Source organism: Calidris pugnax, unplaced genomic scaffold, assembly GCF_001431845.1.
Source record: "Calidris pugnax isolate Ruff unplaced genomic scaffold, ASM143184v1 scaffold273, whole genome shotgun sequence".
Taxonomy (NCBI): Eukaryota; Metazoa; Chordata; class Aves; order Charadriiformes; family Scolopacidae; genus Calidris; species Calidris pugnax.
In genome coordinates this window covers 9,049,075-9,073,311 of record NW_015094508.1, presented here as the reverse complement: position 1 = coordinate 9,073,311, position 24,237 = coordinate 9,049,075, and the positions used below count along the sequence as shown (strand labels likewise).

General features: G+C 39.2%; 1 protein-coding gene across 1 annotated transcript in view; it reads right to left on the bottom strand.

Annotated features, from left to right (window-relative positions):
- Positions 1 to 24,237, bottom strand: part of PDE4D (phosphodiesterase 4D) — a 623,750-nt gene that overhangs the window by 574,069 nt on the left and 25,444 nt on the right. Inside the window, exon 2 of the mRNA XM_014964972.1 lies at positions 1,414 to 1,489. The gene's annotated coding sequence lies outside the window, so the exon portion shown is untranslated. The remainder of the gene's footprint in view (positions 1 to 1,413; positions 1,490 to 24,237) is intronic.

Genomic DNA, 24,237 nt, shown 5'->3' with positions numbered 1-24,237 from the left:
AAATTATGTAGAGACCTACCAGTAAAACACTGGGACAAATTTTTCCACTGATGCTGGCATGCTCTTTTTTCAACAGTTTGTCTTACAAACTTGCAGATCAAAAGACTGAAAAGTTTTGGTTCATAATTCTATCAAATTAACTGCTTGATAAGTCATATATCTCAAGAGTAATTCACATCCCAAATCTCTGGCACTCTCAAATTGCAAATCCATGTAGCTCAATTAAAAACAAAAATAACCAAACTCCCTTCCCCCCTCCAAAAAAACCAACCAAACAAACAAACAAAAAACCCCAAACAAACAACAGATGAAAAAGGAAAAAAAAAAGCAACCAAACCAAAACCAAACAGATTTAAGGACTTTGCACTGTTCTTGACAGTTCTTGAAAACAATGGCAGGTAAAATATATTTTGTGTGCAAACAGTGGCTCCTAAATGAATTCAGAATACTTCAATTAATTTTCAGGTGAATTAGTGACTTGATTTACAAATATGGTATTAGAAAGGGAATGGAAAGAGTGAAATTGGTTTCCACAACAACCACTTCCACTGACATTACCATGATCATCTAAATAGCAGAACAATATCTGTGACATCTACCTCTACTCAACACTTCTATGCAGCAGGAATAAGAAGAGTGTCTTTTGTACCCATGTATTCTCTCTTGGCTTAGCTGGATCCTACATTCCAGTTACAAAAGGTTAAAATCCCAAGCACTGATTTGCGGATTAAAAAAATACCCATCAAGATTTGATAGATAGAAACAAAAAAACCTTTTGTAGTTTTACATAATTCAAACTTGCAAAGGTAATCACCAATCACAACAGTGAATGATTCACAAGTAATTTCAAGATTCTTCCCTCAATATTTAATACAAATAATGTTTAAGATAAATGGAATTTAAATAGTTTAATGTCTTCTTTGCAAGACTATCACCAGTTTTGGAGCATTGAATTGAATCAATTTATTTCAGTAAGAAAGGTAAAGATCTCACATTAACGCAACTTTAACAGGACTGAAGACATTGTGGTGGGATATGATGCCCAGAAACACCATGGCCTTCTCCTATGGAGGACTCCTAGAAAACCCTCACTCTTGAGTGGAAATATTTAACTGTGCCATGAGACAGCAGCACAAGCCATCAAATTCTCTTCCAGCCCAGTGACTCCACCATAATGCTGTGAGCTAGTAAAATCCTGGGCAAATAACTGCTCAGTGCAACTTCCAGCACGTTGAAGTTACCTAGACATTTAGAGCAGCCCAACAGATTCAGCAGATAAATGAACTATGCTCAACATTAACAGATACAGTTTTTATTTCTATTCACCCCCCAATCATGTGCAATTGCAGAGTTTTTCAAGAAGGTAGTGGAAACACTCAGTTATAGCAAGTGAATGTCTGCCCGCCAGCCTACCTGAAGAAGCAAGGACAGTATGTAGAAATTTATCCTGTCTTCCCCCGGTTCACAACACAGCTATGCAAAGTCCAACCTGCAAGGTAAATTGACTGTTCTTAACACCTACAAACTAAGACGTCCTTTAATCTGCCTTTAAAGGAGGGGAAAAGGGGAAAAGGGGGACACAAGCCCAACCGAAAAAGCCAACCACACTGTGTCACTTCCAGGTGACTCCATCCCTGTTGCTCATCTAAACCATCCTTGCTGCGCTCTGTCCTCAGAAGTAAGTGGCAATAGTTTCTTTGCTCCTGAGATTGCTAGGGGTTATTTTGACACTTCAGGGTGGTCCCCTGCTCCTATACTCGTTTTAGCAGCAGTCCTCTAACCTCTAATAGAACATGCTCTTTGTGTGTCCACACGTGTAGACAGAAGTTAAAGTCCATATTTTTCCTTTATACAAGCTCCAAATGATCCACTTTTCAGTGAAGAGACAGCTAAGTATGTTAGCTGAGTGCAGATGCAGTCGAGTTGTGCTGAGATAATGGTTGGGTAGCGTCCCATAATTCCCAAACATTGCATATTCCAGTGCTTCTGTTTACTCACTTCCCACTCTACTGCCTACACCTGAAGATACTGTCTAGTTCATGCACTGTCAGCATTTAACCCGTCCTTCTGTGAAGCATCCCTTCAGTTTTCAAGCAGTTCACTGCAACTCACTCAGAAAAAGCCTGCCAAGCAGGCTGCCAGCTGAGCAGAGCCACGCAGGAACAGGCTGGGTTTGCACGCTTAGTTAGAGCCTCCTTGTTGCAGTCCAAGCGTTAGCCATAACTCACAGACTGTTCAAACAGCCTTGGCTCTTAATCCAGCCCTCTGATAAGCAGGGCATCAGAAGTGAGTCAGCGGTCCTTGGGGAGGCTGAACTCCCTGTATGTGCTGTTCTTTGGATGGTGATTCACATCATCTGACATTTAATCACCGAGACCAATCTCTGTCCATGTGAGTGCTTCTCTTCCATTTCAGTGCAAAAACCTAGGAGACTAACCTGTCTGATCAGCAGTGGAAGAGAGCAGACCAGTGTAAGCACAAGATGGAGAAGTTAAAACTAAAATACCTTAAATACCTTCTAGTCTGAAACCCTCTCAGAAAAGAGAGTGAAAGTGGAGGTAAAGCAGAGTACTTAAAAGCATAAATAACATCTACCACAAATTTGAAGGTGGCAGCCAAATCTTGCTGTTTACCTGCCAACAGTACTAAAAGGTTTGACCTTTAATTTCACCATTACTTTCTCAGTAGGAACTTTATGTTTTGATGCTTTGAAACACTTAGGACTGAAACAGCAGCAGAAAAGATAAATTACATTTAGGTCACAATGCACAAAGTACCCCAGACCTTAGTGCCCTGGATGGATAGGCTAAGAGGAATCTTGCATTCCCAGTCTGAAAATTTATTTAAGGCTAAACCTGGAGAATCACTTATACAGCAGGGCAACAGTGGTGTTCCCATGTTGCCAGCAATACAGTTAAGTTGTTGCTGCCATCTTCAATCTCTATTATAAGAAAACTTGCAAGAAGTATGGGAGGAGTTTCTTGGTTTTAACCACTAAAATTACTACTTTGGAGGGTGCTGCATGCAGTGAAATAGCTTTATCTTCCATTATGAAGACATAAAAAAAAAAATTTACACTGAAATACCTAGGCCAGCACAGTCTGCCATTCTCCACACAGTCTTTGCAACTCTGCTGCACCCATAAGTTGCAGTTTCTACCACTGAAGCTTTGCTCTTGGCAACCTGCATTATGTTGTCCTAGCATTGTATCTTTTGAAAAAGAGGAATTTTTTTTGTGAAGTCGGTGCTTGGCTTCTTCAATTTATCTGTGGTGTGACATTTGAGGAACAGCCGCACTTCAGCTGTTAGCAGCTTTCCACAGCATTCCCCACACTGTCCACATTGATGATACATGCTGCTAAATTTGACTGCAGATAAACCTGAGATGCATAAAGAGACTTTTTGGTGAGAGAATAACTCCATAGCTTCAAGCAGAGTGTAGATGGAGCTAGCAGCTCCATTAGTATTTATTTCATCTGAAGGAAAGGAGGCCTCCTTTATTCAGGCTGGTAAACACCAGACCTCTTTGGCAAAAATGGTATCCAGCGCTTTACCAGAGTAGTCTGTGTTGCTGTTCATTTATATGTCTTTGTGGTTGTTTGGGCTCCATCCAGAAGCTTGTGTGTCAAAAATCACCTTACAAGTTTAGCTTTTTTATTCTCTGAATGCCAACTATACTAAGAGACATTCAGCCTGTCCAGGGTCCTATTCAGAATCCATGTAAAACATGCATTAAAGGTTCACATTGACCGTAATGTTGCCAATATCCAAAACTAGCGAAAAGAAAACCTGTATTTTTGAAGAGGACCACAGATCAACACTTTCATATTCACTCCTTCATCTTTCATTAAATAGTAAACAAAGGTAACAGTTGCCAGACTGCAGAGACCTGCAAAGCAGAAATGTAAAGCTATCAACTCATCTCAACATGGTCTGCAAATAGTTTTATGGTGGCAATGATTTTCTGGAGCTATTGAATCAGGTAGTATTAAAGTAATTTATATGTTTTTATACAAGGGTATGTTACATCATCTTTTGCTGACCCATTCCTGCCCTGATTAGAAATTCTTCTGAAACTTCTGTAATCACTTTTTTTATTTCCTATGCAGTAGGAAAATATGTAGAAAATAAGGGAAACAGTTGTGGTGAATTTTCAAAGACAGCAAAAAGGAACATAAACACTTCAGTTATGAAACACAACCAGTACATTTCTGATGTTTTCTCCTGGACTATGAGCACTCACATACATGCTTCTATTCTCTGATACAAATCTTTATAAGAATAGAATTTTAATCACACATTCTCAATATGATGCAGATGATGCCAACTTCATTACATCTCTGGTATGAGAATTGGCTGATTATCTGGTAACAAGTCTTCTTTCACACTTAAAAAAACACAATATGTTAATATAAGCCACATTTGCTTTCTGAACATTTTAGCTGTCTGGTGCGAGGGAAAGCCCTGGAAGAAGAGTCTGCATATCTCAAGAGACTCTACTTAGACGGGTTTTTTTTGTAGAAGTCTATTTTAGTAAATACATTGCTCATTATGGTGTTTCCAGATGTTCCCTTCTTCCTTGCCCTCGCACAAAGTATTCTATATTCTCTTTGGATTAGGACACTTCATGGTGTGTGTTCAGGGGCAGAGGGCACTTCTGACATAACGAGGGCCACATAGCTGATTAGCACACTTGCTGCTCTACACCCACGCTCTACTGGGATCTGTCTGCTACATAACAGCCTGGAGTGCTTTGGAGCAGCAGGGAGCTGCCAGAGAGAAACCACAGAGAGGCCTCGTGGGTGGTCAAAAGAAAAAGATAACTTGAAATAGACAAGCAAGAAATATAGAGCAGTTCCAGTTCAGATTAAATTCCAATTTTCACCTAGTGAAAATGAAGGGTTAGATGTAAAGGGACATGCACCCTGTGGAGATCATTTCTGAAGTGTGTTAAAGATTCCCGGTAGATGTAAACACTGAAATCTGCAATCTTTTGTTCTATCAATATAGGCTCAGTAGATTTTAAAAGTGCAGATGGAGAAGACAACAAATGACACATTTTAGCTGCTGCTGGGGCTGGAAAACTGAATGTGAGCCAGCAATGTGCAGCCCAGAAGGTCAATCACATCGTGGGTTGCATCAAAACAAACAAGGGAGGTGATTTTGCCCCCTACTCTTCTTAAGAGACCCCACCTGGGGTACTGCATCCAGCTCTGGAGCTTCCAACATAAGAAGGACATGGACCTGTTCAAGTGAGTCCAGAGAGGGCTATGAAGGGGTGGAGCACCTCTCCTATGAGGACACCTGAGAGAGTTGGGGTTGTTCAGCCTGGAGAAGAGGAGGGTCTGGGGAGACCTTATAGCTGTCTTCCAGTACCTAAGGAGGGCCTCAAGGAGAGATGGGAAGGGACTCTTTATCAGGGGGTGTCGTGATAGGACAAGGTGTAATGGTCTTAAACTGAAAGAGGGTAGATTTAGATTAGGTATTAGGAAGAAATTCTTTACTGTGGGGGTGGTGAGACACTGGAATATCTTGCCCAGAGAACCTGGGGATGCCCCATCCCTGGAAATGGGGTCAGGCTGGATGGGGCTTAGAGCAACCTGCTCTAGTGGGGCAGGGGCATTGGTACTAGATGATCTTTAAGGCCCCTTCCAATCTTAACCATTCCATGATTCTACATGAGGTTAAAAAGAATATGCTGGAAACTACCGGGGGGACTCACAAACTTATTTGCAGTTCACATGGTATAAGCCATCTTTTCTGTCAAATGTGCGTATCCTTGATCTGACTCTCCTCCACAGTAAAGATTTTATATCCCATTCTGCCAAGTTAAAAGGTTGCAAGGCTCAAGTAAGAATATTTGGCTGCTGACTGCTTCTGTAGCCACAGAATAAGTGAGCAAAAATAATTCTGAACATTGGAGACCCCAGTGAAAAATCTAAGACTCAGTCAGGAAATGGATTTTTCATGAATATTTTTATAGCAAAGCTTCTGTTGATTTTGAATCAAATAAGCAAAGAGTCACTATCCAAAAAAAAAAAAAAGGCACACTAATTTCAATAGTTCTACTATGGAACAAGCACATAAAAAATATTTTATAAGATAAGGTACAGAGACAAAACCTGAAAGCATTTCTAATAATGTCTCCTTTCTATTCATCCAGGTAATACAATTCTATCTACTGCACACTGACAAATACACCCATACTCAACATAGACAACTGTAGAGGACATGACAGTCCACCCTTAAAGCATGTCTCTAGTTCCAGCTCTTTCTTGAATCTACCAGTTGAGGAATAGTGAAGAGACACCTACACCATAACAAAACCCTCAATCAATGCATGTCATGATTTTGCAGATATAAATGAATATTAGAAACTCATACCATATTTTCAGAGATCTATGAATATTTGGAAGTAATTGATTGAACTCTAAAGGAAATATCAGTGCAAAGCAGAAGCCACTTCCAACTGCTGCATACGGCTCCTTCCGAATTTGAATGTATTCAAATCTGAGTAACACAGTGACAAACAAAAGGAACACATCCAACCAAAAGAGAATGAGAAAGAACTAACAAATCCATTTATAGCAATATTTCTAATCTACAAGGCTCTGACATTAAGATTGGTGACCTTCACCATCATGGCTAAGAGAAATCTTTCCGTGAATAGAAAGTTTCAGTGAACAGCAAGACCTTCAGTAGGATCAAAATTATCTGTGAATTCATATAAAATTCAGCCAACAGTTTCAGCTTAAAGAAATGGGAGATATGCTTTGATACTAGCAGAAACATAAATTATACTGGTAAGATTACAGAAAAGTCGCATAGCATTTAAACAGGTTACACCTGCTAAAATTAAAAATTTTCATTATTACTATTGCTTCTGTTTCTCAGTTAATGAGTTTTTCAGGGACTAGATAAAAATCATTATGTGTAATGAATTTCCATGATGTAGAAGACTTAGAGACCTGCTAAGATAGAGGGATCCCGGTGCTAGCCAGCTCTCATCTCTGTGCCCAGAAAACCACATAAAGGAAGAACCAGGTCTGGTTGTAAGCTACCTGTTTCCTCAGATATTAAACACTACCTACTTGCTGCTGCTTCTTCAGTTACCTTCACCTGGGAATACGCTCAATAAAACATGACTTCTGATAGTCTGACAAAGTTAAACTGCATCATGGTCTACTCTGAGACAGCACACAATTAAATCCAAACTTTGGCCTGGGACACTAAAATCATTTTAGGTAGCAACTTATTACACTATTACTTCTGCCAAAGTCCAACTACCCTGTTAATTGTCATAAAAATAATAATATTTACAATCTCAAAATTAAGCAGTTTGAATAAAAGTATATTCAGAGTAACACCTTGGTTACAACACCAAATGAGACACTGCAGAGAGACTATTTTGGCTTGAGCCAGAAAAAGTGAAGATTACTTCCTTAACTAGACGTGTAATCTCTTCTTCCCGACTTCTTGGGGACATACAGAAGCAGAGCTAGCTTTCCTATCTGAACACAAAATACAAGTTCATAACAGGACATTTATTTCCTTGTACTGGGTTTGTATGGCAAGGGTTTGGTAGCTGGGGAGCTACAGGGGGGGCTTCTGTGAGAAGTTGCCAGAAACTTCCCCTGTGTCTGACAGAGCTAGTGACAGCTGGCTCCAAGACAGATCTGCCAAGACTGAGCCCATCAGTGATGCTGGTAGCACCTCTGTCCCCATATTTAAGATGGGGAAAAAAACAGCCGCACAATGGCAGCTGGGAGAGAGAAGTGAGAATATGTGAGAGAAACAACTCGGTAGACATCGAGGTCAGTGAACAAGGACAGGAAAGAGATGCTCCAGGCTCTTGTGCAGAAATTCCCCTGCAGTGCATCGTGAAGAGCTTGGTGAGGCAGGCTGTTCATCTGCAGCCCATATTCGTTAACAGTGCAGCAGATATCCACCTGCAGCCCATGGAGGACCCCAAGCCGGAGCAGGTGAATGCCCTGAAGGAGGCTGTGACCCTGTGGGAAACCCATGCTGGAGGAGGTTTCTGGCAAGACCTGTGGCCCTGTGGAAAGAGGAGCCCACAGTGGAGCAGGTTTGCTGGCAGGACTTGTGACCCCATGGGGGACCTGCACTGGAGCAGTCTGTTCCTGAAGGACTGCACACCCATGGAAGGGATCCACACTGGAGCAGTTTGTGAAGAACTGCAGCCTGTGGGAAGGACTCAGGTTGGAGAAATTAACAGAGGACCACCTCCCATGGGAGGGACCCCACACTGGAGCAGCGGAAGAGTGTGAGGAGTCCTCCCCTGGTGAGGAAGAAACAACATGTGACAAACTGACCACAACCCCTATTCCCCATTCCCTGGCACCACTCGAGGGGATAGGGTAGAAAAAATCAGGAGTGAAGTTGAGCCTGGGTTGTGGGGACAGGTATTTTATGACTTCGTTTTATTTCTCATTATCTAACTAATTTCCTGAAGTAGAATCTGTTTTCCCCATTATGATAATTGGTGAGTGATCTCTTCCTGTCCTTATCTCAACCCACAAGCCTTTTGTTGTTTCCTCTCCCGTGTGCAGCTGAGGAAGGGATGGATAAAGCAGCCTTGGTGTGTACCAGGTGTCCAGCCAGGGTCTACCCATCACACTCCTCATGACAGGAGATAATAGATGCAGCACTATTATAATGCTTTGTCACTTCAGCCATCAATTTCAGATCACAGGGCCATTCCTCTCCACAGGGCCTGTGGAAAAGCTGTTTTTACTTCCACCTCCACTCTGCACTAAAAGCACAGGGTGGTTTTAGTGGGCTGTCACCCACTAAAAACAGTATGACAGTCAGAGCTTTCTAAATTCCTTTTTCTTAAAGGAGAGGGATGTGGAGGAGAAAAGCAGTTCCCCCTACCTCCTCCCCATAAAAAAAGCTCTGTCTTTATTTCATTTTTTTTCCCTCAAGTTCTAGTAGTGCTGCTTAAAACAATTCAGATGGAAAACATTTTTTGAAAATACCACCACTCCTATGCCAAGCAAATGGCTGTTACACATGATAAAGCATTTCCAAAGGGCTACCAAGTGCATCAGACAAATTGGCACCTGCCTTGAGGCCTGCAGGACAGGAGTTCTGGTTACGCCTTCACTCACCTATAGACACATGGGGTTGCGTAAAGGCAGCTCCATATGGTGTTAACAATCTGACTCATTGCTATGAATGATTGTCAGAAATGGGTTCCCTCAAGCAGTACTTTTTTTCCTTGTCACTTCAGAAAGAAGGAAATGCGGTTTAACTAAAAATTGAAGTAACATTAAGGGCTTGTTGTTTGCAAAGGTGTATTGACAGCCTTGTAAAAATTGCTGCAGTTGCCAGTATTGTCAGACTGTTTCAGAAAAAGCTTGTTAACAGGGTAGAGAAATTGCAAAAGAAAATATTCAATCCAAAGAGTCCAGTGAAACACACTACATCAAGAAGTAAATTTTAAGTATTAATAGCCTTTTTAAACAGCCTTTCCCTGCGTCTTCCTTCATTCCTTAAGAATCCATCACATTTCCAAGGGGAAGACGAAACAGTCATGGACAGCCCTGTACAAGATTCTTGGCTGAGTTTGAAAGACAGTACACTGAACAGCAACAGCCACCAGGAGCAGCGGGCTGACCTAAACAGGACTGGTGTGCCAAGAACCTAACACAGTAGGAGTTGTACGAAATTGATGTGCTTGTGTTTCAGAGACATGAACATGGCTGGGTTCAAAGACTGTTTCAAAGGGTGAATACCCCAGTTATATGGTCGAAGAGTCAGCACAGGACCAGTAGCAGAAAAAAATAAATAAATAAAAGAAACAAAAACAGATGGAGAATTGATAACTAGGAAAACACAATGAAATTTGTGCAAGGCAATGTGGTAGAAGTTAAGCACTTCTGGTTATTATTGGTTGCCTCCACTTGTTTTTTTATTATTTTGTGCAATTTAAAAGGGACCTTGAAACAGCCCCCCCAAATGATACTTGTGGACATAAATTACACAGTAACCCTCCAGATGTCAACACAGCACAAGCTGAAAATTCTATAAACCTAAAGAAATGTTTCCTAGTGAATCAACATCCAGCTTAGCAAATATCAGTGCTAACTGAATGTGTTACCCTTCCCTCAGGTGTTTGGGGTTTTTTTGCCATTCATCTAGCACAACCTCCCAATGGGTTTGCCAGTGGAGGACCTGTGTTATGAGGCACTCACACAATCCAGGTCAATTAAGATATCTCGAGCCACCTTTATCAGGTGTTTAAATCCTGACTTTGTTAAAAGCTGACTTTGCCTGAAGCAATACAAGAAGCAGTCTTACCATCCTTCTTTCAGCAGCGGACTTTTAGGTCACTAGAGGAGACAAGATGATGAGCAACATATCATGGCTGTCTTCAGCTGGCGTGGCAGGATCCAAGTGAGGGCATGTGTAGCCTTCTACAGACCTCTCAGCCTATAGACAAGGAAACTCACTAGAAGCTTAGCTTTGACAGTACATGGGGTGCCACAAGGAGCTTTAATTCTCTTACTGGTTTCCAGCATATTACACCACAGAAAATCACTAGTAACAGAGCTGTGGTCTGTTCTGCCTTTGTATGTCATTTCACGCAGAGCATACTCTCTTTGTCCCCTTAGGTTAGGTGCCAGGGATAGATGTTGTAAGAGGTAGCTGAACATTTCTGCACATTCTTACAGTTTTTCTTCAAGAAATGTATTGAGAATTGGTATTAAATCCCACGTAAGAGAATAATCCGAAATGCATACCTATTTTTAGGCTAAGGAGGAACGGATCACTGCTCTTCATAAACAAATTCCTACAAAACAGTCCTCATTAAAGTCAGTCACAAACTCCCTTCCCTTTATTTTGGCTATTTATTCCCATTCCTTGGAGTACATTTCATTTGCCCTTAATAACAGTTCAGTTCACATCCAAAAAGGTGTTTATTGCACATTTAAGTGGATTTATACAGAGAGATGTATGATCTGTAAGCAAATATGCTTACAGAGATGAATACTACTATGAACAATGGATGTTACTTAACCTTCACATAACAAGAGAAAATTAAATAAGAGGCTTAAAAAAAAAAAAAAGAGAGAAAAAATACCATTACAAGTGCCTAAAAACCCAGGCCTAAACAACAACATTAGCAGGGAGTCATCCTAACCACTGGACAAACACGGTGTCTTATATAGATAATATAGAGCCTAGTGTATTTCTATTCTAGAGTTAACTAAGTCTCTTTGTATCTAGAGGATAATAGCCAAGCCAGCCAGGCACAGAGATTTATCCCTGTGCAGCAATTAATTAATCAGACATTCACCAAAACTGCTAGCTAATTATCAGAAAGACTAAGTGAGTCTATTTTAATCACATTCACTTCCTAGATGCATACATTAGGTACAATTTTTTCCCCAAAATTTGATTTGGCCTGTACCCATACACAGAAAAAATTCACTACAATACACATTTACTAACGAAACAGATAAGAACAAATTGTCAAGAAGTTCTCAAAGGAGCAAGTCTGGAATGCAAGCAAGAAAGCACACAGCTCTTACTAGCTCTTCACCACCAGGGTTCTGCAGCTGCTCACCCTGGATTGTTGCATTAGATCAATTATGGGTCTTTTCAAGGTTGGAAATGATCCAGCAGATTAGATCTCTGTCCTATTCTTCCTCCTCCTCTCTTTTTCTCCATTTATGGGAGGGTTGGGGTTCTTTTTGGGGGGTTTTGTTTGTTTGTTTGGATTTTTTTGTGTGTCTTTTGTTTGGTTTTTGTTGTTGTTATTGTTGTTTTTACCTTGGCATGGAAAAATACAAAGGATAAATACACAGGAATAAGAAGTATGAGTTGAAAACAACAAATTTGCAGTTTCAGAAATTCAAGATTAATGTTTGCATTTCACCATATCTAGCCCAAAAAAACAAAGAACATTAAAAGAAGCTACTGGAATGTCTTCTAACAACAACCAATTTTGAAGTTTTACGTGAAAAGCTTCCAGCTTTATCTGGGCAATTCTTATTATTCAGAAATACCAGGAAGGCTATTTTCATATTTATCAGGTGGACAGTTAATAAATCTGTGGCATTTTTAAAGATTTTCCTTCAACTTCAGCACTTCTTGTTTGAAAATAGATGTTTGTTCATGAAACAGATCATTTCTCCTTATTTTAATGGGTCTGTGTCCATCCAAAGCTCTTTTGTAAACCATTACAACAACTCAAGTTATAAAAAGCTTAGCATATTGCAATCACTAAGAGACTTATTTCATCCCAAAACCTGCCAAAGAAGGAAGAAGCAAGTCTTCTTCCTGAGCAGGAAAAAAGAGAAGTCACAAATAACTTACTGTCTGGTTCAGTAGGACAAAGAAACATGAATGTACTTTATTCCAATTAAGGGTCTCTTCAAAGGGATTGTTTAAGAAAAGGTAATATTTGTTTCAGCAAAGAGGAGAAATTCAGATGCCAGGCACTTAACTGCAAAGGATTCATGCTAATTATTTTCTGCATGGGATGCTGAATTGTCACCATTAAAAATGATCAAAGATTACAAGTATCCAGTTTTTCAAGAGTTGCTTGTAGATGCCATGTGATAATTTGTCATCTTCAATCTTTTAGAAGTCTCTTACTCATCTCCATGCCTGAATGGTTTTAAAATTAAAAGGACAACTTGCTCATATATATGTGACAAGAATTAAAGCCAGAATTAAAGCACCATGGCAAAATGCAATTGTGTGGTTCCTTACTGTTTCTCTGAAAATACTGATTTGTTTCAATTACTGTGACCAGGAGAAGACATAAAAATACTGTCCTTGACATCTTGATCAGGAGGTAAACATGCCAAATAAATTTCATTTTACTGTCAAATCCAAAACTTATCATTCTTTTGCAAACTGTTTTCTAACACAGGTGCTTCATCTGCAGCCAGACACTGGCAGCAAGAGCTTGATCTGCAACCAGCTAGTCAGTGTGAAAATATCTTGGAAATGGCATAGGACAACAGGTAACAGGAAGGAATACCCTTTAATAGTTAGCTATACAACTGTGGCTGCACTTTCTGGGTCAATAGCATTTCTCGTCAAAGTTGCAGCCTTTTCTGATTTCAGACAGCTTAGTACTTTCTCCATTTTCTCAGCAAAGATTGGCTAAAAGATTACTTCCTTGCATTTGAGGAGAAATTGGAGGAGTCTGAATTGGTGCCATTCTCTTCTTCATTGACTTTTCCAAAAAGTGAAATACTTCACATTTACTTAAGCCATTGCACAAGTAAGCTTAAATGTTACCAGTAATTTCTAAAATCTATATGGTAGAATACATTTCTACTCCCCCCCAAAATAATATTTATTCTGCACACTTTGTCACTTCTTTGAATATTAGCTGCCTAGAAACTAACACACTTTTTTCCCCTGCCTGAGTTCCCCTGCTTTCTCCAAAACTAGCGACCTTTTTCTGGTAAAAGTAAATACTACAATTTCCAGAAAGCACGACAATGTCCAGCCATGACTCTTGGAAGTTCCAACAACATGCCAAAAATCCTTTGGAGTTCTTTGGTCTTTTTCACAAAGTAGTTACTTATTTCAAGGAGTGTCAAGATTGTGGAAGCGCCTTCCAATACAAATGTAGGAAGATCACCACAGAGAATGAATAAAGATGTAATGACATACTAACACATTTTGATGAGGCAAGTGGTTTTCAGACATATACTGTAGTTAAGAAAAAGTCAATTTCACTCTTCCTATTGACCTGCCATGTAATTTTTTAAAAACTGAATACCCCCTTTGCAAATTTTATATCCTTATTTATTAACATTTCAAAATAACTGTAGCCAAAACAAGGCAGTTAAGTTATGAAAAAACTCATCTCACCTTTTAATCTTGTAATTTCCCCACAATACATTTTTCCAGATACTTTGGATATAAAGACTCCTGGTAATAATAGTAACATAGAACACTTTCTTTAAATGTAGGAAAACATACGTGTTAATTAAAAGCATAAAGCTGAAGAAAACAGCATGTGATTGGTATATTTATCACAGTAAATATTCAGGAACAGTAACGCAGATTTTGTAAAAGTCAAGAGGGCACTTGACATTGCTTATTTCAAATCAGTATTCATAGGCAATATTTAATACTCTTGATCTAATGGATACAGAAACACTACAGTGCTTCAGGCATCAAACACTGAGCAAGTAAATATAGCCTGCAACCAACAGGCTAGCAAACCTACATCTGAAGCATGAAAAAAATTAATGAAAAGACAGAAAAAAATGGATGCAAGAAGAGATAGGAGTAAAGGTTTTAAACAAGTGTTGAAAATGACATTATACACACAGAAGCACTGTGCCAGACGAGCCCTGGATATCCTGAATCAGCTTAGTTTAACTGAGTTATTTTATATTACAGAAGAAAAGTCATAGATTACATAAACTTATTGATAACACACATAAACTCTAAAGTAGAGATGCAGAAGAAATTTTCATATAAGCTACAAAATCTTTAAGGAATAGAAGGGGCATTCACCTGCTTCTCTTATGTCATTTGTTGACACGGCTAACTTTGCTACTGCAGGGATGTCTTAATGAAACAGGAAATGCCCTCACTTTCTTCCCACCCTGCCAGAGAGACTATAGTTGCAGACAGTTAAATAATTCACATTTCATCAAATATAAAGCAATTCTATCTCATACCATCATTTAGCTACCTTACCTACACTTTTTTTACCTTGGGACCTTTATGGTCCATTTTGCAGAAGTACAACAGCTGCTGTTGTACACTCTGTAATGTTTAATTGCTTGTATCTGTTTCAAGTTGTTTGTTAAAGGAGCATGTAACAGGTTGTGGTGGGCTGACATCAGGCTGAAGGCCTTACTGCATGAACTTTGATTATGTTTTTCAAGCAGTATCCTTCAGTACCGTCAGTAGAAGTACTGACTACCAGGATTTCCTTCTCAGCATTTTGTTAGAACACTCATTCAAATACATTCATCACTGAAAGTACATAAGGAGATGCCCAAAGTGTCATGTGTTCTCCCCTACTGCTGACAACACTCTTGACTTCTCTACAGAAAAAAATAAACAAAACAAAGCAAAACCAAAAAGAAAAATTCTCAGGCACCAGAAGCCATTTGGAGGACTTCTGAATCCTCCACTGTCAACAGCTATGAAAGAACAAAAGTGTGGTCTTTACAGTACTTTGTTGGACAAGTATTAATAGCACAAAACCAGCCCAACTCTGGTTTATCCACAAAATCACACAAATGTGGACTTACTGTGATCAATAAGAAAGTAGCTCCACTTAAGCAGCCTCTCAACAGCAAGGCAAAGACACAATAATAAAATAGAGTAGGGAAACAACAGCAGTTATTGCGGTCACTGAAGTTCTCCAGTGGAGGAAAAAAGGCTTTGATGTCACTCACTGAGAATTGCTTTTAAAGTACAGAAACACTACTTATGGAGGACTTAATTTAGCCTAGAAATAGATGCTTAACATTTATCTTCTTCTAGTTGAATGGTTCTCATGCAAATAGGCTTCCCACTCATTTGGGAGGTTTCCTGTTGGTTTCAGCAATTACTGAGCCACACCTGCTGGCACAGAGAAATCCTCACGGCAGCCAGCAGCAAACTGGGACAGAGCCTGCCTCTGCGGCAGAAAACCATCATCACAAACCACAGCCACATGCAAGTTTCTTATTCCACATCCGCTCCCCCAGGAAAACTATACCCAAGAGCTTTTTTTTGTGTGTGTGACAAATGTCAGGTTGTATAAAGAAGAGGAACATCAGTAGACTTAGACCTCTGATGCTGAGGCATTCATTAAAATTCAGGGCTGCTCTCCCTCATGCATACCATGACATTAGCTACCAGCTGCCTGAGGAAGGTTACCATATTCACATGCAGCAGAAATTAAATGAGGAGTCTCAGAAAACAAGCCATGATTTTCATTTCACTCAACCCTCTTTAAAAAGTGCAATAGCAAATATTCCCAGTAAATAACAAGTTAGTAAAAATATGTAAACGTCATAAATATTAAACCAGCTTGGACTTATGAAGTGATAGCGAGACCTCTAACAGCAAATCAATATTAAGTGTTAGTATGTGTAAATATATATAGTTGCCCTCCTACCTCTTTCTTCCTTGTGCAATTATATTGTCATTCTGCTTTGGGGAAGAGGGGGGAGCTGTATTTTTGTGTAGAACTAGATGGATAAATATTGGTCACATAATAAGACAATTGTGTTATTTATCATTTGGCTTTAGGGTCTAATTTTGCATAGTTTTTCACATCCTCTACGCTGTCAAATAAAACTTGTTTAGTGGCCTCTGAGAAATGTCTAGAATACCTTAATCCAGTTCCTCATGCTCTGGTTTTATAGTTGAAACAAAGCAGGTAGAAGGCACAAAGACAAACTGGTTTTCATTCAACAGAAGTGAAAACAAAGAACTGAACTCCAATAAAAATTACATACCCTTTCAAAATCTGATTCTTGCCAAAAACTCGGGACGGGGGGAGTCCAGGGGTGGGAAGGAATACAGGCCAGCAGACAGACAGACTGACTTGAAAGTGACATAAAAAATGAGAACTTGGAAATTAGGCACTGAAGCTTACACTTCCTTATGAGGTTAGCCATCTGAATTCTCTGTTAAAGTCAATCATCAAAATCCCCAATTTAAATATCAGGTTTGCACAAAGGGTTATCACAAAGGGTTATCACATGCTTATCACAAAGCTTAGATACTCCATGCTACTTTTCCAAATCTAGCAGTTATGAAGATATAGAAAGGTATATGAATAATGCAAGCATGCACTGTTATACTACATATAGAGATTTTAAGACCAATTTTTAAGACAACTGCTAACAAATTTGTAAGGAAGAAAACAGACCTTTGTGTATTCATTACAAGGACTCCTGCCCTTAGCAGGAATTTTGTTGACTTTCAAGTAAATATGCCCACAAAGTTGACATTATAAGAACTATTTTAGGACACATGTAAAAGGAATACACTGTGTTCCATTGACAAGATGCCACAGACATACTGCTATGGCAGCGTGTCTCAGCAATTGCTTTTATCATACCTGTTTGGAACATAGATTATTTCACCAAGCTGTTAATCCAGAGTCCATTTCAGTTGTTCTCTTGCAAGTCTCATGAAGAAATATGTATAATAAAGCTCAAAACTGTACATGTTTAATTGTGTTCTAAATACAAGTGCTGAAAAAGTAGCAAAAGCTCAGATACTATACAAGGAGATCACAAAAATCCATGGTTTGATAGGCATAGAATGACAAATAAGTTTATTTCCATCCAGCAGAAGTAAAGACCTTGTTGTTAATATTCCATTCCAAACTCTAATCCCATGAAGAACCTTGGAAGTTATTCTGCGACCCATGAAGCACTAATATAACTCACATTTTACTATTAAAAAAAATATTGATATTTGCTGTTCATTTTTATTGGAATAGCCTGTGTCTTCCTGAGGATAATACCTTACTAAAACACACTATTAAGTGGAAGGCTATTCACATTTAAAGGACTTCAAGTGCCTGCAAAGAAACATAGCTTTACTTACTAGGAGCAAAGTATCAAGAGTGGGGATTGTTTTCATATTTAGAATTGGAAAAATCTACTCATTTTGGGCATTTGGATTTCACCCAAAACAAAGCAGATATTTGAAATTCAAACCACTAGTATAATTTGCAATGCATATCCATGTGCCAGAAGTTGGGGGGCTATGTCAGAGAAAGCATTGTTCTGTATTTACACAGAATACTTATACAGCTCTTATACTCTTCTGTAAGCATCCACTTGTAACTCTAGGGTGACTAAGACTTTTATGGTTAACAGGTAGCACCAGTGGCAGAGGAGAGAAGAGGGAAAGCACAATTGGATAAAAAGTAATATAAAAAGGAAACAGCAGAAAAAAAGTAATATTATTTTTGTCCCTGGAGTTCTTAATAGATTCCACAAAAGCACTTTTCAGAATCAGTTGCTCTAATCCAATTTTTTGCAGTGAGCTCAGAACTGAAGATGTATAAGGAGTAGTGACCCACACACTTGACCACTAAAACTGGAGAACGTATAAGAAAGATTTTTTCTGCCTCAGAAGCTGACAGTATCATTAAGTGCTTGCAACCCAACAAAATGTTTCAAGTTTTAAGCTGAAGTTTTTCTACTTCTGTCATAGAAAAATTCAACACAAACTGAGATGCTAAAGAGGGATTAATATATAACTTCAAAATAGAACTTTGCTATCCATAATTGGATTGGCTTCCACTTTATTACATTCATCCAACAATGAACAAAGTATTTTAAATGAAACCATGTTTGCTTTTTTTCTCATCCCTTCATAAACTATGAAATTAAGCTATCAAATTTAATAGTACATGTAACAATTCTTCATTGAGCAACAGAATGATGAAAGAGAAGCCCAAACAATGCAAGTAGAAGAAATACATACTACAGATATATCCAGGAATAGTTTTGTTTTGCCTGTACTATGCTCTCCATATTTGTACCCATATGCATATATATCATACACGGCTTTTTAATTTAAACCCTTGATCCCCCACAAACATTCACACTGGAACAGAAGTACTTAATGTAGTCTTTAGTGAACAAGAAGCACCTAACAGAATTTTTTCACATCCAAGATACTGATATTCTTCTGAACCTTGATCCTTGGAACTATGCCAGGAGGAGTGAGAACCATGGGTGCATTGAGCTAAGACAGACAAGTAAAGATTGTAAAAAAAGCAATCACCTGGCAAGTAGTCCAGGAGCTATCTGATACTGCACCATGCTTAGGTCAAGTCTGAAGTCATGAAAACACAAGAAGATGGCCACCCCGGCTTAGAGAGTCCTTGTCCTTTGTGCCTTGTATTCAAAATAATTTTTTCCTGCAACTTAAACGCGTTAATTGAATGTTAACAACTTTTTAGTTTGTTTTTCCTCTTCCTCTTAAACTGAGTTGTCTGGACTTCATTTGTTCCTGCTGCTTTTCCCTGTTGCCATTTTAATGTTGCAAAGCAAAGCAGTATTTCTTCCAGAGGAATACATAGCAGTAACAAACTGTTTCATGAAAACAAGAACAGGATGTGCACAAAAGAGCATAATCAAAAAACTACCTCCAAACAGAATTTCTTCAAGGTTTCTATATTCAGCTGTTGAAATGTGAAATTACACAAATGGCATAAATTCAATATAAGAAAAAAACCTTCTGCACTGATCTGGTAATCTTGAGAGTAATAAATACTTGTTATATATGAAATTCACGAAGACTTCAGCATGACACATGCAGCAGAGTGCTGAGCTGAGACGTGCTGCTTAGTAACTTCAGTGTAACACAGAGGTGGCAGCTGGGAACTCAACATCAAGAGGAAAAATCTGTCTGTTAGAAAAGCTTACTTACTCATTAAGCTCATTACTCTGATGGCTCTGAAGCTGTATCTGATTCTGTCAAGTTGAGCAGCTGAAGATAATGTTGTCTGGGACAAGGACTTTCCCCTGATGATCTTCTGTGTTATTCATTCAAAATCCAATATACACCAGCATCTTAGCAACTCAAATATTTAATGAAATCTGAGCTGAGAGTTTAGGGAATTAAATAAGTTCGTTTTCTCTGGCAGTTTATGAGCTTTTATTTTCTCTTAAAGAATACGCACATACCTTCCCTACACACATGATATGGTTAATGCATCCCTTGTGCGCCTACTTTTCAGTGTGAACTGATAATGAAATCCATTGCTATGAAGTGTATAATGAAAGTAGCACAACTTAAAATCATTCATCCAATTAAAACATCTTTAATAAAATATCTAGAGATTAATATCTCTATCTTCCCAACTAAAGTGTTTATCCGCTTTTATATTTCAGTGACTGCCCAATTGTAGACAATCATCAGAATAGCTTTACTATGTATATAAAAAAAAAATAATCCCAGAAATAGGCAATGGGAAGAAGTACTTGGAATTGAAGTTTCTCAGCTCTGATTCAACATTTATGTCAATTTTCCCTCAAACTAGCTGATTTACAAAGCTAGTACACAGACAGCACACACTTTCAAAAATAACTATTTTGTACAAATGTGCTGAATTCAGAGAGGAAAATCACAAACAAAAATACAGCATAAAAAAGCATAAATCCTTGAAATAAGTTAGCATAAGTGGGTAATTTGGGGCTTTCCCAAAAATTATGAAAAATGAGAGGAAAAAATGAGTAATTGTGGGAATACAAAAAGCTGTCTCACAACTTAATGCACTGTGAAAACTGCGACACAGGGAGAAGCTGCTATTCTACATGGTAAAGAGCGTTTGCATTTTGACATCAACACAGCATTATCAAAGCACCTAACATCTTTATATTAGTGATAACACACACATGAATGCCTGTGAGTTATCACTTTATCACGTCTTAGGTGATAAATCTTCTCAATGAATGACAACAAATAAACATGGCTCATGAAATACAGTAGAACAGCCATTAATATAAGTATTAGCATATTTCACATTGTATTTCTGACAGCTTCTGTGTTCTGATCTATAGAGCATATATGTCGGTATATTGGATGAAAACAAAAACCAAGGATGAAGTACAAAATACAGCCTTTATCAGGATAAATTCAAAAGCAAGCAGGATTCTGCACATTTTCTGAAGCATACATATCAGAACCATTCCATGTCAACCAGTGGAACTGAGTACAGCTTTAACTTCTGTGCTATTTTCACTATTTCTTTTTGCCTTTTGAAATAAATTAACCTGGTGATCATTGACCCTTCCAACTTAACAGCCTTGAAAAACAAAGTATTTAATTTATAAATTAAATTATTTAAGTTGCATCTCACTAATGAGGTTGCAATCTGAAGTGTCCTTCTGGCTTCAAATGGCAGAGTTGTACCATAAGAGAACATTACCTTGGAAAGATGTATCACAAACCTTTACCTTTCCCGCATTTGCACTGAGCTGAAGAGTAATTTCTACAAAAGCTTGTATGGTCATACTGAAATGCTGGTATTTAATATCCAGGCAGTCAGCATGGGAGTTTGATGTACACCCCAAATGGTACTACAGTGGGCAATGATATTAACCTTAACATGGTACACATTGCATCTTATCTTCAGTTTGCGCAGCTGTGTGTAGCACGTAGGACGGATGCATAATCCAGCAAAAATATCTGCAACTATGTGCGGGTGAAATTTTTATACTCCATATTTTTCCTGACTTTTAGAAATATACACTCCTCCTTGCCTTAAAATCATTGCAATGCTATGTCCTGAGGGAAGAAAACAGCCAGGTACAGGTTTTAACTTAACTTTTGTCCCATAGAATTTTTTAAAAACTCTTCTATTCCTTTATTATAGATTGATTCTTATCAACTTTCTCTTCTGTGAATGATGATTCTTACAATAATTCCTTCTTTTAATAGTTCCTCCTCGTTTAATGAAAACCCTAATGTGAAGATGATAGACGTAGACAATACCTCAGGCAAAAAAAATCCCAGCTGAAAGTTAAGTAGTACAGCAATGAAGCTTACGCAAGGCAACACTTCAAGTATTCAGTGGCAATGCTTAATATTTATTGCTCAACACAAATTAGTGAATTTGAATAAGGTTCCCTAGAAAATGTGCAAACAAGAGAAGACTGAGTTATATTAGCATGCACGTTACAGTAAAGCAACAAGTTATTAGCTTTGTATATCCACTGTCCCTGTAGTTCTAAACTCAAGTTGCAGAGTCTCAGCTCACTGAGCTGGTCAAAAATGTCAGAAAAGTGCTTATGCACGCAGTGGAAATTGAAGGCTTATGCTAGAACATACCACAGGAAGCAAAGCAAAGGATTTGAGAAAGAAATGCCCCATCCCAAGTTGTTATGGTAATCAAGCAAGCAAAGAGCAAAATCCAGTCAGCATGGATTTAGGAAAGGCAGGCTCTGCTTGATAAACTTGATCTCCTCCTATAACAAGGTGACCCACATAGTGCATGAGGGAAAGGCTATGATTGTTGTTTACCAGGACTTTAGTAAAGCCTTTGACATTGTTGCCCACAACATTCTTGTGGAGAAACTGATCGCTCATGGCCTGGACGACTGTATTCTTCACAAATTGGCTGGAGGGCCAGGCCCAGAGAGTTGTGGTGAATGGAGTTGGCAGTTGATCGCAACTGGTGTTCACCAGAGCTCAGTATAGGGACTTGTTCTGTTTAATATCTTTATCAAAGATCTGTACTAGGGTTCGAATGCACCCTCAGTGAGTTTTCAGAAGACACCAAGTTGTGCAGGAGTGTTGATCCACTTGAGGGTAGGAAGGCTCTACAGAGGGACCTGGAAAGGCTGGATCAATGGGCCAGGGCCAATGGGATGAGGTTCAACAAGGCCAAGTGCTGAGTCCTGCACTTAGGTCACAACAACCCCATGCAGTGCTACAGGCTAGGGGAAGAGTGGCTGGAGAGCTGCCCATCAGAAAAGGACCTGGGGATGTTGGTTAACAGCCAGCAGAATATGAGCCAGCAGTGTGCCCAGGTGGCCAAGAAGGCCAAGAGCATCCTGGCCTGTATCAGGAATCACAGTGTAGTGAGTAGGACTAGAGAAGTGATTGTCTCCCTGTATTCGACACTAGTGAGGTCCCACCTCAAATGTGGTGTTCTGGCCAAGAGCATCCTGGCCTGTATCAGGAATCACAGTGTAGTGAGTAGGACTAGAGAAGTGATTGTCTCCCTGTATTCGACACTAGTGAGGTCCCACCTCAAATGTGGTGTTCTGTTTTGGGCTCCTCACTACAAGAAAGACATTGACGTGCTGGAGGATGTCTAAAGAAGAACAACGAAGCTGGTGAAGGGTCTAGAGAACAAGTCTTATGAGGATTCACTGAGGGAACTGGGTTGTTTAGTCTGGAGAAAAGCAGACTCAGGGGTGACTTCATCCCTCTCTACAACTACCTGAAAGAAAGTTGTGGTGAGGTGGGGGTTGTAGCAGTCCCTTCTCCCAAGTAATAAGTTATAGGACAAGAGGAAATGGCCCGCAGTTGTGTCAGGTGAGTTCTACATTGGGTATTAGGAAAAATGTCTTCACCAAAACAGTTGTCAAGCATTGGAACAGGCTGCCCAGGAAAGTGGTTGAGTCACCGTCCCTGTAGGTAGTAAAAATATGTGTAGATGTGTCTCTTAAATGCATGATTTAGTGGAGGACTTGGCAGTGCTAGGTAAATCGTTGGACTCAATGGTCTTAAAAGTCTTTTCTAACCTAACAATTCTATCATTCTATATGGTCTAAGCATGGAGGTGAAATCCAAAGTGTTTTTCTTCTTATTTCTATACCACCTCCAGAATGTTTGTGCAATTTATCTCAGAGAACTTATTAAATCTGGTTGATTTAAGGAAATTATTGCAATACTGAATGCCAATAGTGCAATATACACAACTTTGCTACTTACCAAATTGCTACAAGATGGAGACAATGGAGACTCAGTCTTCATGGCTAGCATTGGGATGGCCACAACACAGAAAATCAGAAATCTTTGAATCTACACAACCAGGTTTGCTCTGCCTTGTCTATAAGGACAGGAAGTGGCAGAGGGAGGAGAGAGGTAAAATTTCCCTGGCAGGGCTGACATCTATATATTTAGAAAATAGAGAAATGACCCAGAAAATGTAGGACGAAAAGAGGAAAATTCAGAGACTGAGGAGGTCAAAGAACAATTGCATGATTTAGAAATGCTCAGCACACCAAAGGAGACCTGAAATTTTGAAAGGATCCCAATTCAAAGTCCAAAGGCCACAGAGGAGTAGGAACTAACTAGCTATGAGGGATGGCAGACACGTATGTCACCATTTTACCCAGTCTAAAATGAATCTAAAATGTCTAAATTACTATTCTTCAGTGCAAAGTCTAAATTTGATTTAGCAATCTTCTGTTCTTGGAAACCACAACAACATGAGTACAACCTATGCTCATAGAGGTATCTTTCAGGAATAGCACAGTGCTCACTGCCACTGAGTCAAAAGGTCCAACTTCAGGAAGGGATGTGACAGACTCTGCTTGCAGAAGACAAGGAATCAGTGGCCACTGTGGATTCAAGCTATAAGGCTGATCCAAAAACACAGGGAGTTTAAATAACCAGACATGCAGCATGCAGTCCAAACAGCAGACTGTCAAAGTACCACTGGGAGATTTTAAGCAGAGCAGCAAGAGAGGGCAAATACTGGTTTGATTTGGATGTGGTCTAACTGATAGCACATGGGCCAAAACACCT